Source organism: Cyprinus carpio, unplaced genomic scaffold (genome assembly GCF_018340385.1).
Source record: "Cyprinus carpio isolate SPL01 unplaced genomic scaffold, ASM1834038v1 S000006800, whole genome shotgun sequence".
NCBI classification, from domain to species: domain Eukaryota; kingdom Metazoa; phylum Chordata; class Actinopteri; order Cypriniformes; family Cyprinidae; genus Cyprinus; species Cyprinus carpio.
The window spans coordinates 428,195-437,740 of NW_024879386.1; the positions used below are offsets into that span (position 1 = coordinate 428,195).

A 9,546-nucleotide genomic window follows, 5' to 3' on the forward strand; every position below is an offset into this window, starting at 1 on the left:
CAGAGATACAGTAGAAACATTATGTGTGGTTTTGTATTAAATAATAACCCAGATCATGAAATACATGTATTAGCCTTAGAGTAAGGGGTGCTTGGGAAATGAGAGAGCATCCAAGGAGCGTGTGAAAACTATGGATTTATTTTAAATATTTTTAATGTTCTTTAATGTTATCCATAGTTTTTTTTTGTGGCTCTTTTTTTTTAAGTATTGGTTCAGGCACTGTCTAGGGGCACCGGTACCGTTTTTAAAAGTATCGATATGGCACCGGTATCGTAAAAAAACCCAATCGATACCCAACCATAGTTTTTGTGTTGTTTGGGCAAAATTCTTTGTAGTGTTTGGTTCCTGTCGTACACTTTCACTTTTCACCCAGTTTTTCTTTACTGAAGATTTATGTACACGGTCATAATCATCTCTTATCAACTCATGACTCATTTATTAAAATTAGTTCATGTATTAATTAAACTAACAATTAGCAATATATCTTTTAGAGCATTTATTTATCTTTTTAATGCTAGATATTGGTAATTTCTGGAGTTGTCAGTTTCAAATGACAAATATCTGTCAGACATGACAAGAAAAATTCTCCAAAACCATAAATGATCAGGATGGATCTGTCCCAATTTTCTTTTTTTTTCTTTTTTTTACTTCCTGTCCTCAGTCTGTGGAATTGCAGTATTACAGAGAAACAGTGTCTCATCCTGACTTCAGCTCTGAAATCAGAACCATCACACCTGAGAGAAATGGACCTCAGTGGGAATAAACTGAAAAAACACAGGATGGATCACTTATGTGACGTACTGAAGGATTCACACTGTAAACTGGAGAGATTGAGGTCAGTAACATTCACATACAAGAATCAAATTAAGATCACTTTATTTGACTTGTTTTTTTTTTATGTTTGTTTTTATGTTTATGAAGCAGATTTGACAATCTACATTATACAATGCACTTCATAAGTAAAGATCACTTGATTTTACACAACATATAGTATGTAGCACCCTGTTTGTGAATCATGTTGTTTTTAAAAAAAATTATTTATTTATATCTAGCAAGAGCTAGAAGCTTGGCTAGTTGCAGTGGCCAAATCAGGCCTACCTGGTAAGTTCAAGGCTTAGATATACAAACATAGCATTCTTCCGAAGACCCTTTTGCCCCTCTTAGTCTACTAGGTTTCCCATATCTACAGTGGAGGGCTTTGAGAGGACAATCAGCAGGTTCTTATGGAAAAGGCTGGGACTACCCAAAGTTAGCTAATAGGGTATAATTTAATTAACCGATTAACAAGAGAAAAAAAAAAAAAAAAAACACTGTCCAACAAGTATAGGCTATGCTCCATTTTTGTGACACTCTTTTGAATGCATTTTATTTTATTTTCTTTATATTTTTTATTTGATTTAATACATCTGATCGCACAGGCGAACTAAACAACATTAATTCTAGCATTGCCTGACATTTCAGCCATTGGTCATCAAACTAAAATGCAGTCAACCAAACATAAAAGTTAAACAGTTTTCATTATAAAATGATCTGCTGTAAAATCAGCATGCAGTGCCCAAACAAACATTCCTGTGCATGTGTAGGATTTTACACGGATATTAGCGCATGAGTGAAGTATAAAGCCATGTTTAGGCTACATGATAAATATAATGCAAACAAATGTTACAAATATGGCAAGAATGGAACACATTTGGATTCTTGTGGTATAAGACGTATTTATTATATTTAATAAACATATTTAGGACCTGGTATTCAGCCCAATGCTGTTTCAGTTTTGCTTGACATTTGTATGTCATTTATAATAAATGCCACTATAGCCTAATTTGTGTTTTATTTTATAGTGTAATATATCATTTTATAACTAGGCCTACTTATTTTTCATTCTTATTCTGTTCTGAATGCCGTTAAATTTTAAATATTTGTTGTAGAGTGAGGAGAGCTAAATATTGCTGTTTCGATTTACCAGTATTTTAATATAAGCTACATATAAATTACATTAATTAAATGTAGCCTAATTGTTTGCAATTACAAGGTTAACGGGTGTTTTTGGAGTAAATCAATTTCTCTTTCATGAGGATTACTTCCTCTTTTTGGCCAGGTTTTCGTTTCTCCATGTCGTAAACTCTAGGGACAGGGGCTTCTAAACCTGGGTGTTTTTTAGGGGCGGAATATTCAAATGACGATTGTTTTCTGCCGCCACATTTATAAACATGTGAATCTTTCGTACGATGAGATTGGGGCCATACAAATGTTTCATGAATCACACATGAACTCTGTCAATGATGATTTGTGTGCACGGATCGGTGTTCATTTCTTTGTTAGATTGATAAATGAGGCCCTAGGGGAGGTGCTAGGGTTGCAGTACCACAAGTCATGTGACCAAAAATCGCTCAGGCAGTGACTGAGGTCAGGACATGTTGCTGAATCAAGTCTGGAGCAAAGGGGTGTTGGTAGGCACCGGTGGCTCAAGAAAGACAGGCCTGGGGTAGTAACATGACATTTTGCCATTGACAAGGCAAGGAGGAGGTCGCATCTCCAAAATGAGGTACGAGTATCGCCCAAGGAAATGAGAGCCAGCAGGATGGCTGAGATGCAGCACCAGGAAGCCTAGACAAGGTGGAAACAAATGGTGGAGTGCAAAGCCACTTGGGCTGGGCTCTTGAAATCCGAGCCCGACTGAATGAAATTCATAATCCAGGTTTAATACGATGTACTACCAGGGCCCTTCCAACTATTTCTACTGGGGGAAGGCAGAGTCACCAGCTTGCACTCTGTGCCTGATGAGAGGGACTCTGGACCAAATCCTCAGTAGCTGTCAAAGAGCACTGAGTGGGAGTGTTATCGCTGACATTATGACAAAATCCAGAAGGCCATTGAAGATACCATCTCCAGCAGGATCACTCACTGCAAGTGCCTACCTTCAGTGAATAAGACTATAACTTTTATCAAGGCTGGGGAGAAGGTAACACCAGATACAGGACCCTGGCTGGGTCATCTGGGCAAGGGTGTATGGTTGTTGAAAGACTCGAAAACACCTGATGGTCCCAGGAAACATCACTGATGATGTGTTCTGGAGCATCACTTAGTGACATAGTTAAAGGGAAACATACGTCCCAAATGTGTGATAAATTAATGGTTTATTTGTTTTTCTGTTTTGAAGGTAAAAACATCGAAACAAATTATCCAAAGGCACCCAGACCCTCTTCTTCTGTCTTTTTTTTAAATGATTTAATTTTAATTCAGTTAGTTTTCTTCTCTCTTTTTATGCTCTCTTTCTAATGCAGGTTAAGCTGCTGTTATATGACAGATGAAGGATGTTCTGCACTGACTTCAGCTCTGAAATCAAACCCTTCACACCTGAGAGAACTGAACCTTAGTGGGAATGAACTAGGAGACTCTGGAGTGAAAAGCCTCGGTGATCTACTGATGAAACCCACAATTCAAGCTGGAGAAACTACAGTTAGTATCATTATACTGTACGCAGTTACAGTGTGATTAACTGTTTAGTTTCTTAAAGTCCACCATGAAAACAAAATTGAAAATTCTTATTTTTTTTTAATGGAATATTGCAGAGCTTATTATAAATGATTTTATCTGTGTACATTGTGTACACTGTGTAATTTTTTAAAAATAATTTACTGGTCTTGTATTTACTTATTAGGAATTTAACTCACACATGAACTTAACGTGTTTGTTTCTTGGCCTTTTCTTTTTTTGTCTTCAGTCTGTGTGAATGCAGTATTAAAGAGAAACAGTTGTTTCATCTGACTTCAGCTCTGAAATCAAACCCATCACATCTGAAAGAGCTGGACCTCAGTAGGAAATGAACTAAAAAACACAGGGGTGAATCACACCTTATGTGATGTTCTGAAGGATTCACACTGTAAACTGGAGAGACTGAGGTGAAGAATATTCACGTACAAGAAAAAAAAAAAGTTTTATTTAAATGAAACAGAATTAAGTGTGATTTATTTTCTCATTTCTCTTAATATAGGTTAAGATACTGTGATATGACAGATGAAGGTTGTTCTGCTGTGACTTCAGCTCTGAAATCAAACCCATCACATCTGAGAGAGCTGGACCTGAGCATGAATAAACTAGGAGACTCTGGAGTGAATAACCTCAGTGATCTACTGATGAACCCACAATGCAAGCTGGAAATAATACAGTTAGTATCATTATACTGTACAACAAACCCATCACTGATTAAAGTTCACTGTTAATTTGTTTTAAGAAAACGACTCATATCACATCATTTAAAGATACACCTGGCATTTCCTCATCTAAAGAAAGACTGAAAATTTCTATTAGCTAATTAGCCACTGATTGTTCAGTTTGTGTGTCAGTATAAAGAACACTACACTCTGATACTTTGTGGCTATAAAATTGGTTTCATATACGGAAATCTGACAAATTTGCTGTGAAAGAAGACAGTAATGACAGCTAAAATAATGTGATATGATGCATTTAACTCACACGAGCTTAACATGGATCTGAATTATTGTATTTTCTTTTTCTTTCTTCAGTTTGAGTGAATGCGGTATTACATACAAACAGCGTCTCATCCTGACTTCAGCTATGAAATCAAACCCATCACACCTGAGAGAGCTGGACCTCAGTGAGAATCAAATAAAAAACACAGGAATGAGTCAATTATGTGACGTACTGAAGGATCCACACTGTAAACTGGAGAGATTGAGGTGAGGAACATCATAATTCTTAAAACATATAGTTTAAATCAGATTCATATCAGTTCATTTAATGTTTGTTTACAATTATAAATTATGTTTTGTTTTATGATTCTGTCTGTCTGTTTGTCTTTTTTTAGTCTAAATTTCTGTGGCATTACAGACCTTTCTGCTTTAACTCAGTCTTTGACAAACACAAAAGCACTGCAGTTTTTAAAAGAGCTTGATCTGAAAAACAATAACATAGGACACTCAGAGAAGCAGCTCATTTACGTGCTCCGAGACTCAAACTGTAAACTAAGGTGAGTAAATCTCTCTCTGTGGTGTTAAAGAAAGCTTCATATAGCTTTAATACATGGGACACCTTTCAAAAAATATGTCAAAATTTTTTTTATTAATCTTTATTGGAAGAGTTTGTGTCAGAACAAATCTGACATTCAAAACTTAAATTTTTGTTATAATTTTTTACATTGTACAAGAAACATTATTCACATTATTTACTAAGACCAATAAAAGCAATGTTTTAACTAGAGGACAATCCACTTTAAATAGTGAAAGTTCTGCTCAAAGGTTTTCATTTTAATTATGAATATCATTTGTATTTGCTTTTATGTCATCAATCACATAAACCTCAAACTCATTAGCATGTGTTTCTCTTTACAGTGACTCAGGTTCTCCTGCAGTCATAATAACATGTGAACATAATTCATGTTTTAAATGGATTATATTTAAAACCCAAATATTGTTTTTAGATATATGTGTAACTAACTTTTAGAATCTTAATTTAATGTGACACTTCATTTTACTTTTGAAATATAGTATCTAATTTGCAATCCTTTACAGCCAACACTGATTATTTTCTCTTCTGATTTTCCCCTTACAGACTGAACCGTGAACAGCCTTTGTGTAGAGCTGCTACAAAGCACACTGGTATGCAATTTACATCCTGGTCTAAATCTTAGAAACTTGTGAAATGAGAAGGAGCTTCATTATCAGGTGAGGATCCTCAGAAGAGCCTCATTTTAGTATGAGCATAAAATGAATATGTGTGATGATGTGACGTCTGTACCCAGAATCTATTACGTTCATTAAATATTCAAACATGAACTCTTTTCTTAAATATCAGCACAAAAAAGAAAAAATGAACTCAATGCTTTTAGCAGTTTTAAAGCTTTAACTTGTAGCACTGTGTCAGAAAATATGTTTTATTTTTTATTCATATGCACACATTTGCACAAAACTGCAGCTGTTAGTAATTTTAATGAAGGAAATACACACATGCACTTTAAAATGAATAATGCTACATTATTAGGAACATCCATGTGCAGGAATGATATTTGATATTGAATGGTTATTGTTGGTTGTTTTATTCACAGGTGGAGCAGTAAAGTGAATCAAGTCAATGATCAGAACAGAGAGGATTCTGGGTCTTCAGTATGAAGCCTACAATAATAATGATTTTGGGATTAATGCTAATCATAATTCTAATTATCAAATTTAGCACTCAGATATATATTTTTTTACATTTACATTTTTATAATATATGGTATATAATGTATCAAAATCACGTAAGCTAAAATTTTCTAATGTCAGGCAAAAGATGTGTTTGCTGTAAACAGAGACACGATAAGATCTGATCTCATGTCAGTTCTACTTGATATTGTTTTATGAGCTTTAATACAAGTTTGAGCTAAAGACTAAATTGTGTTTTGTGTATTTTTGTCACTGAAGACCTTGACAACTGTCTGACAGCAAAAATGCAGGAACACCACATAATAATCTTAAACATAGCATAAGGAAATCAAATGTCAAATTGTTAGTTTTATTGATCTAGGATATAATGCAGCACCTCAGACTGCATCAGTCTACTGCTGGAATGGAAATGGTTCCTGCAGTTACTCAGTTCACGGTGTGTTCACTTTTCACTGTTGTGGGTGTGCACTTGGATGAGTTAAATGCAGAGCACCAATTCCGAGTATGGGTTACCATACTTGGCAAATGTCACGACTTTCATGTACACTTTAAAAGAACTGATCATTATTTGAGTGGGAAGGGACACTTTAATCAATGCCAGGTAAAACATCATGGAGAAAAATGTGATTAAAGAGCAGGTCAGATGGTATTTTAAAGTGTCCCAATATTGTATTGGAGTCCCCTACATCAGGTTTAAATGCATCCAAGGACAGAAAACATTGTAATTTTCTTAGAATATACATTAATATTAGAATAATTTTCCAATGATTAGGAAATTATTCGTTTCAAGCAAGTTCGGAGCAAGCCCCGCCCTTCCTCAAGCCTACTCTGCTCTGATTGGTCAGCTGGCCAAACCTGTTGTGATTGGCACAGAGATGAGTCCTTGAGCCAGTTAGCCAGCACTACCATTGACAAAGCACCTTTACATAAAACAATAATATAGTCAGTCCGTTCTTATAATGACATAAAATACAAAAACACTTATGCAAGCGAATCGTGCCCACAGCTAAAGTTTAGCTGCTAAACTGTGAACAATAGGTGGATACGTTAGCCGAGTGCTAACATGACTAAATGATTAAACAATACAGTTTGTAAACCAAAATATGTTTACTGTAATGTTTGAAGAACGACAGACAAAAGACGCTTGGTCTTAACTTTTAATCAGAACGCAGAACAGTTGTGTCACAGGAGCACCAGCCGAAATCACTCATCTCTCCCGCATTAACCCTGTAACTGCCAGTGCAGCACAATAAACGCAGTTTTTCACAATTATTATAAAGTCTGTGTGCTACACTACATTCTTTATTATTAAACAAAGTAATTAGAACAACGTCAGTCTACAATAATCTACATATTCTTTGGTTCACTGCAAATTTTTAGAACTACTTCAGTAAGACTGTAATATCGTGCTTTACCTGGAAAACCTAAAGCCTGCACTAGGTATACATCACATATTGGCACAAAAAAATTATATTTTGAGCACTCATTTGAAAAAAACACCTAAAGTAACAATCGTACTACTTACAGGTCGTGGTTCAGAGAGCTTGTTAGCCCAAATTAAGAAGATTAGAAGCCAACGAAGATAAAAGCCCAGATTAGAGAGGCAGTCCTTGATAAAATGACAAGCACACAACAAAAGGCTCGAATTGTATTTCTGTGGTATCCTTGAACACCGCGTCTTGCTCAACATGATGTAAACGCACTAATAGCAAAAGTGTTTGTGGGCAGATCAGACTCTGTTCATGTTTCGCGGGCAGGCGGGGATTATGCAAATGTGTACCCAGTGACGTAGACCCGTAACAGGCAAAAGATTAGAAAATATAACGACTCGTTAAGGCGATTCAGAACCGACTCTCTCTTTTGAGAGACAATATCTTTATTTATCATGCACTTTTTTGATTAACAACTTTGCAGATTGTTTTCATTTAAGGATAGCTACGTTATAAACTGCAAAAAGAGAGATTTTTCAAAAACCCATATGACCTGCTCTTTAAGATTTTTCAAAAATCCAAAAATAACACCAAGATTTCTGACCTGGGAGGAGACTGAGGGGAAATGCTTGCCAAGCTAATTTATGAGACCACTTCTCAACTTAGGGGGGCCAAAGACAATTACTTCTGTTTTATTTTCATTAAGTCTAAGAAAGCTATTGGAAAGCCATTTCTTGATGTCCCCTAGGCAGGCCAATAACGGGTTGAATGGTATCGCCAGCTTTCAATGGTATGTATAACTGGGTATCATCGGCATATAAATGAAATGAAACATTGTGTATCCTAATAATATCTCCCAAAGGTTGCATATATAAATTAAAAAGAAGTGGCCCTAAAATGGATCCTTGAGGCACTCCACAGATAATAGGAGCAAACAGATGAAGAAAAACTTACCTAACTCAACAGAAAAAGACCTGTCTCTAAGATATGAATTAAACCACTGCAAAGCATACCCCCAATACAATTTTTCTAACCGGCAGAGAAGAATATCATGATCAACTGTATCAACTGTGAGATCAAGAAGCAGCAAAACTGAATTTTTACCACTATCCACTGCAAGCAAAATGTCATTGAATACTTTAAGCAAAGCAGACTCAGTGCTATGATGGGCAGAGAAAACCAGATTGGAGAGGTTCTGTTAATTTAGCTACATTTAAAAATTTAAATGAGTTGTGAATATACAACTTTTTCTAAAAGTTTTGATAAAAATGAAAGCTTAGAGACAGGCCGATAATTATTAAGGCAAATTTTCCTCCAAACCCTGTTTCTTAAGCAAAGGTTGAACTACAGCATGCTTAACAACATTTTGGGACTACCCCAGCACGTAGAGACGAGTTAATCAATGACTGAATGGAAGTCCCGATTTTCAGAAAAAGAGGCCCTTAATAATCTCAGAAGGAATGACATCAAGTGAAGAGGCAGTTTTTCTTCATCTTATTGACCAAACCACAGAGTTCCCTCAAAGAAACATTTTGAAAACAAGAAAAGGAAGCCGGACTTGCCAGTGAAAAAAACAGTGACAGATCTGATGACTGCAAGGTAAAAGAGACAAGTGAATAGCTAACACTTTATCTGAAAAAAAACTGTAAAAAATTTTCACAACGTTCAGTTGAGGGGCCCACATGAAAACTGACAACCTGGATTAATTCATTGAATTAAGTCGTGGAAAACAGAATTTTAGGTCTATGAGAGTGTGTATTAATCAAATCTGAAAAATACTTAGACCTAGCTGATTTTGCAACTTTCTGAAAGTTAAAACAGACATTCTTTGAAAAAAACTCACAAGACACAGTTAACGAAAATCCTGTTTCCATTTCCTCTCCGCTTGACAACATGCCCGCCTAAGAGAGCGAGCATTGTCGTCGAGGCCAATAATAGATTAACTTTTTCTGCCT

General features: G+C 35.7%; 2 long non-coding RNA genes across 2 annotated transcripts; both read left to right on the plus strand.

The window, feature by feature from the left end:
* The first annotated feature begins 652 nt into the window (after positions 1-652).
* LOC122144915 lies at positions 653-4,920 on the plus strand. The gene is made up of 4 exons (XR_006159933.1): positions 653-835; positions 3,285-3,459; positions 4,527-4,700; positions 4,829-4,920. It is a non-coding gene; the product is annotated as an uncharacterized LOC122144915 (long non-coding RNA).
* Positions 4,921-5,168: 248 nt separating this feature from the next.
* On the plus strand, positions 5,169-6,390 carry LOC122144916. Its single transcript, XR_006159944.1, has 2 exons — positions 5,169-5,684; positions 6,065-6,390. It is a non-coding gene; the product is annotated as an uncharacterized LOC122144916 (long non-coding RNA).
* The last annotated feature ends 3,156 nt before the right edge of the window (positions 6,391-9,546 follow it).